Source organism: Hydra vulgaris, chromosome 08 (genome assembly GCF_038396675.1).
Source record: "Hydra vulgaris chromosome 08, alternate assembly HydraT2T_AEP".
NCBI classification, from domain to species: domain Eukaryota; kingdom Metazoa; phylum Cnidaria; class Hydrozoa; order Anthoathecata; family Hydridae; genus Hydra; species Hydra vulgaris.
This window is the reverse complement of record NC_088927.1, coordinates 15,280,208-15,286,843: the sequence shown is the minus strand read 5'-3', so window position 1 is coordinate 15,286,843 and position 6,636 is coordinate 15,280,208. Positions and strand designations below refer to the sequence as shown.

The following is a 6,636-nucleotide window of genomic DNA, read 5'->3' as shown; positions in this document are numbered from 1 at the left end:
GCATCATGGTCATCTTTACCCAGTAGGCACAGCGACGTGACAAAAACGTGAATTTCACGTTATTTTGGCACGTGACATTTAGGTGACTTTTTGGTCCCTATGAAATGACCAATTCACGTGATTTATGGACGTGTTTTTCACGTTACTTTTGGCACGTGATATTTAGGTGACTTTTTGGTCCCCATGAAATGTTTAAAAGACGTGCTTTTTACGTTAATTTTGGCACGTAATATTTAAGCAATGCTTTATAAAAACGAAGTGTTTGGATTCGTGTAAAGAAAAAAAACTCATCGTCGAGGAAATATTTAATACGTATTAAATTACATGGTTTTATTAGTCAGTATATTAGTTCTTGACATAAACATTTTGTATTTGTAATAAAAGCTGCACTTTTGTTAAAATATCCTCCTTATATTTAATAAGTAATAAGTACAAAGTCATAGATCTGCAACTTACGAAGAGCACGCTTCGATCCACAAAGAGCGCACTTCAAACTTAATCTAACGAACCAGTCGATATATTCTCCCATAAAAGCACGCTTCAAACATAATCTAACGAATCAGTCGATTTTTTCTCCTATAAGAGTACGCATCAAACTTTATCTAATGAATCAGATTTAGCTGAAAAGAAACGAATAAAATCTTAAAAAATAATATGATTATTTAATAATTATCTTAAATCACAAACTTTTAAAACAAATCTTACTTGGTAAGTTGCCAACCATTTTGGCAACAAGACTTTCTAGTTGTTTTCTTTTATCTAAATCATTAAATAATTTTAAGAAAACAATACTACATACAATGTAGAAAAATAAAAAAAGTCATTTGCCTTCTACTTTTATACTCTTTTTGCTAAAAAATAAATAAGGATTTAATAAAAAAAGACATAACAAAAAATTCGACAGATAAATAAAAAAAAGATGTACAAAATAATAAATACAAGTCTAAAAAAATATTGTTTATCTATATATATCTATATCTAATATCTGTCTATAGATAAATATATATCTATATATAAAGTTAATAACTGATGCGCGTGATTAGAAAAAGACCTGTACTCATAACATCTGATTAAATAACTTGTTTTCTTTGTTTTCCATCTTCTTATATTTGCACTTGTTTCTTAACTTGTTCATACATTAACTCACTAGATGCAAAGGTGACAGCCCACGAAGTTGCTTTAAATGAGCAATCTACAAAGTTTTGAACATTAAATGTAATTTTAGAATGCACACAGAAAAATAACAATTTTTTAAAATGTAATAGTTACCACATAACCACACAACATTATAGTGGGGATTTTATATCATGATTTTCCTACCCATGGTGAGATTTTTATCTTGAGGCTCCTTTAGCTGTGGAAACATTCACCATGGCTAAGGAGCCTCATCTACCCCTAATTATATATAATATATTAAGTATAAAACTAAAAGCATGTATAATAAAGTATTGTCAAATTAGGTCACCAACAAATACCGAGAGCTGAAAATTCAACTCAGAATCAAGTTGCATTCTCCAACAAGATATGAACTAAATTAAATTCTTGCTACAGGGTGCAATCACAAAAAAAGAGGAAGAGAGGGAAAAGTGAATTTTCTCAAACTTTAAAAGTTAAAAGGTTATTGTGTCTAACTACAGAATGATATTCCTAGGCAATAACATAACAATACCATTGCATCTTCCTGGTCAATAATATTTTATACAGAACTTATCATTTGTCATGTAGCTTAATAAATTTAATATTAAATAAGTTATAAGAACTTATTTATTATTAAATTAATTACATCGACAAAATTGACAGTCTAAAATATTATATAATAGGGTAGAAAAAAAAAGTATACCTTGTGTTAGGGTTTGATCTTTTGCATGTTGAAATATGAGAATTATCTGCCATAACGTTACACAATTTTGAACTAAGCTTTGTAATATATTAAACCTAAATTGATAAAACTTAGATATAAAATAATATAATATGTTTAGATAAAATATTATTTGTGACATTTTATTTTTGTCAAAAATGCATTGCGATGTTATAAGATATCTTATACCCTGATTTTATTATTATAAAACTACAATGCAAAAAAATTATATTATTATAAAAGTATAATAAAAAGTAATTACAATAATGAATATATAAACTACATATTTTATATAATCATTATATTTAAAAAATTTTGAAAATTGTTTGCGGAAAATATCCTGAAAAAATTCAGAATATTTTCCCCATAATTTTTCCCTTTATTTTGCATTCAGCCAAGTTGATGACAATAATATATACTTTAACTTGCATTTATGGAAAACTTTTCGGATATTTGGAAAAAGATAAATTTCAGAAAAATATTTGGTATTCCGAGAATATCCCAAAAAAATAATCCCTGAAACTCAATTATAAAAAAATAGGAAATAAAGAATATCTTTCCAAGTTTCTAATCATAGGTTTTTATTGAGAATAAAAAAAGATCCAAAATACACAATATTTTGGAAACGTAACTTTCATGCTTCAATCAAGTAAAATTGTAACCTGGACGAGGGCACCTAAAATATACATGATTGAAACGTGAAGAAGGAAACCGGGTAAGAGCATGCATCAAACTTAATCTAATGAATAAGTCAATATTTTCTCCAATAATAGCTAGCGACACCAAATTTAGCTAAAAAGAAACAAATAAAAACTTAAATAATAATATGATTATTAAATAATTATCTTAAATCACATACTTTTAACACAAGTCTTACATGGTGAGTGGCCAACTGTTTTGGCAACAAGATTTTCTGGTGTTACTATTTCTTTAATCTAAATCATAAAACAATTTTTAAAAAAACCAATGCTATATTTGAGAGAAACTTGCTTTACATATCGGAAGGTTGTCAACATTGAAAAATAAGTATAATGCAGTTTCAAATACCATAGCATCATAATCATCTTTTTGTGGGGAAAACATTGAACAAATCCGCATTAATAACCTGTTTTATATTGTACATAATAACAATACCAATAGAAGTCATATAATATATACAATAATAGTTTCATAAATACAATTCAAATATGTATATTAATCATATAATATTTCAATAATATAATAAAATGAAATAAATAAGTATTAACCTTTTTTAACAAGTAAAGCACAAGATCAAGATGTCATATATTACAAAAAGATAAAGTATATAATAATAATATATACATATATCAATAATAAATAACATAACACGTTTGTTTATTGATATTATCTTGGATAAATTCTTTAACCTTGTTGATAAAAACCAAATAATAGAAGAAAATCTATTTTTGGTTTTTATCTAATCGACTCTTGAGCAATAATGTATGCAGAAGTTCTACAGACATTATTATTGCTCAAGAATCAAGAATAAGTTCTGCTAGAACTTATAATTTGTCCATGTAGCTTACTTAATTTGATATTAAATTTGTTATAACATAACTTATTTTGTACTAAATTAAGTAAGCAAAATGGACAAATTCGCCAGCCTAAAATATTATATCATAAAGTAGAAAAAAAGCATACCTTGTATTTGAGTTTAATCTTATTCGTGTGGCAAATAGGGACGCTTGATACTAATTTATTTAACTTAATTTGATGTAATTTGGATATTAGTTATTACAACTTAAAATATATTGGACTATTTAGTTTTGTTTTAAATGCATTGCGTTATAAGATATTATATAGACCACTTTCTTTTTTTTAATTATGATTAAACTACAATAAAAATTAATTATATCATAATAAAAGTAAAATAATTATAACTAATATAATGAATACAAAAACTATACTATAAAAAAATAAACAATATAATAAAAAATATAATTTTATATTTCTTATCACAGGTTTTTATTAAGAAAAAAAAAGTTCCGCTAGACGCGATATTTTGGCACGTAACTTTCACGTAACTTTCACGTAAAATAGTAACCTGGACGAAGTCACCTAAAATACACGTGATTGAAACGTGAATAAAACGTTGCGTGCCTACTGGGTATATTAACAGGCCCTGTAAACGAACAAATTGTGCGATAAAATGGGGGCCAGTGTTAAGTAGAAGTTAAAGTAAAGAAAAACTACTATACTTAGTAAATACTCAAAATTTAGAGAAGAACTATTTTTCACTCATTTAAATCTGAAGAGTATTTCAAAAGCTGGTAAAGAACGAGGTTCGTCATCGTAGCTTTTTAGGATTTTTTTCCTGAATTCAAAATAAGATTTTGGTTAGCGGTTTTTTGTATTATTAAAAATAAGGTGCCATTGAAGTGCATGCATATCAACTGTTAAAGACATTTTAGATCTTCGATAATTCGAAAATTCAAAATCTTATTTTGAATTTTCGAATAAAATAAATAAATAAATAAATTGAATTATACGAATGACCGTTAGCCTAAAGCGAGAAGTTGTGTATACATAGTATTCTATCAGGTGATGTTGAAATTCAAGGCCGTCATACTGTATGGCAAATAAAGTGAACGTAATAGGACGTATAGAAGGGACTAGTCATTATACGCAAGCGCAGTAAATATTTATGAAGATTAAATTTTTAAAAATGGCTACAACTCGTAGTAACAACCTTTTTTGGTTTAATGACTATTTATTAATATTAAATAACTTTTTTTCAAAGGTGTAATATAAGTCATGTGCGAATAAGTAAACTGTATATAACTCCAAAGCATTTAAAACTAGCCTCAATTTTTTTTGTTTTACACTTTTAACATCTTCTGTTAAGTATTATTACATATAAGATTCGTCATTTTTTAAATATTTTTGTAAATCTCAGGTTGGGCAGATTATAGCTACTCTAAAATCCTCTAAAGTTCATATTTTTTTAAAAACCTCCTCTAAAATCCTCTAATATCCTTTAAAAAGTTAAAAACGTGATAAGATCTCCTCTTTAACTCCCCTTTTCTATTTCTTCATTTTTTGATGATAGTATAATGTTCTAAATTCATGGTCTGTAAAATCGATTAACGTCTGAAATGAGAATTGGGTTGTAAAAAATCAATTTTAGCAAATCCATGACATCTAACTTAAAATATGACATTGTTGATTCGTGTCCAAATCCCAGTTATGTTGAAAAATGGATGTTAAACCTATAAAAAAAAACTCCTCTAAAACACTCTTTTTGTATTTAAAATTTTGTAGTTTTGTGAAAAAAAATCCTCTAAATTAAATACAAAACCTCCTCTAAAATCCTCTAATATCCTCATTTTCTTATAAAAATTTATTGTAGCCACCCAGGATTACATAATTCTTACATAACTCATACACAGTGTAAAAAATCTTACATAACTCATACACAGTGAAAACATTTTGGTTGTTTAAGCATGTTAAAAGATATTTAAATTGTACTAATATTTTAAAATGCTATGTAAATAAATGTAATGCTGAATTACTTATTAAATTGCTTTAATATATTATAAGTATTTAATAATTAAAAACAATAATAATTGACTAATTAACTTATCACATGGATGCTGTTAATGAGTTAAACTTTAAATTTATAAGCTAAAAACCAGTGTTTTTAATTAACCGTTCTTTGTATCAAATTCTGCTGCAAATAGAAGTATACTTAGTAGATAAATCTGATTGAGAGATCTGCATTACTTTTAAAAGAAGTAGAAGGAGGATACGAATCAAATTCTAAAATTTTCAGACTCAAGTTGAATCATTTTAAGGACTTCTGTAAATATTACTAATCTATACGTAATAGATCTGTAAGTATTAAAACATTTTCAAGAAATATATGTACCCATTCAAACAAGCTGTTATAATGTTTAGAAGATCTTTTTCATTTCATTGATTAGTGTGCAATGAGTTTCTCCGAAGAGGCAACTCTTTGTCATTTAAAGATGTTATTAGTTGTGAGCCTTATCTACAATTTTATATATTACCACTGAAAATATAGTGTGTTGGACATGTGCAGTTTTTTTCTGATTTCATTGAATTCAACAATGTTTGTAAACATCTGGAACTTAATAATGGATCTCAATAATGACTTAATATCCACAACCACTTGTTGATAACATAAACAAACATGATTCTGAACGCTTTAAGCTATCTGGATTTTCAAGTAATCAGCAGATCATGACAAGATGATCATGACAAGATGTCTTTCCATAGCTTTCCCGCTATTATTAAGCATCAAGACAGTGAGACGTTTGAGTTGTCATCTAGGAGGCACTGCCTCCTAGATGACAACTCAAACGTCTCACTGTCTTGATGCTTTCACTGCCTACATATATATATATATATATATATATATATATATATATTTATATATATATATATATATATATATATATATATATATATATATATATATATATATGTATATATATATATATATATATATATATATATATATAATTTTAAATGTAATATGTAGCAAGATTTTAAGTACTTTTAGACAGCAATTATTTTATAGCTTTTTTTTTTAATTCAGTTTATAAGTAACATAGTAAGGAACAAAATTAAACTCGTTATTAATTTTTGTGTATGCTTCAACAATACATACATTTAGGCTCATCCATGATTAAGTTATACATATTACATTTAAAATTACATATATATATATATATATATATATATATATATATATATATATATATTTATAAAAATATATATATATATATATATAC

The 6,636-nt window shown here is 26.0% G+C and overlaps 1 long non-coding RNA gene across 3 annotated transcripts; it reads right to left on the bottom strand.

Annotated features, from left to right (window-relative positions):
* Nucleotides 1-290: 290 nt before the first annotated feature.
* On the bottom strand, nucleotides 291-3,850 carry LOC136083647 (uncharacterized). 3 transcript variants are annotated; one of them, XR_010639957.1, is made up of 5 exons: nucleotides 2,521-2,710; nucleotides 1,841-1,935; nucleotides 1,052-1,192; nucleotides 706-759; nucleotides 291-620 (listed from the first exon to the last, which is right to left on the bottom strand). It is a non-coding gene; the product is annotated as an uncharacterized LOC136083647 (long non-coding RNA). The 3 variants fall into 3 exon arrangements; XR_010639958.1 differs by lacking the exon at nucleotides 2,521-2,710 and adding an exon at nucleotides 2,718-3,850 and having other exon boundaries at nucleotides 706-1,192; XR_010639956.1 differs by having other exon boundaries at nucleotides 706-1,192.
* Between the last annotated feature and the right edge of the window lie 2,786 nt (nucleotides 3,851-6,636).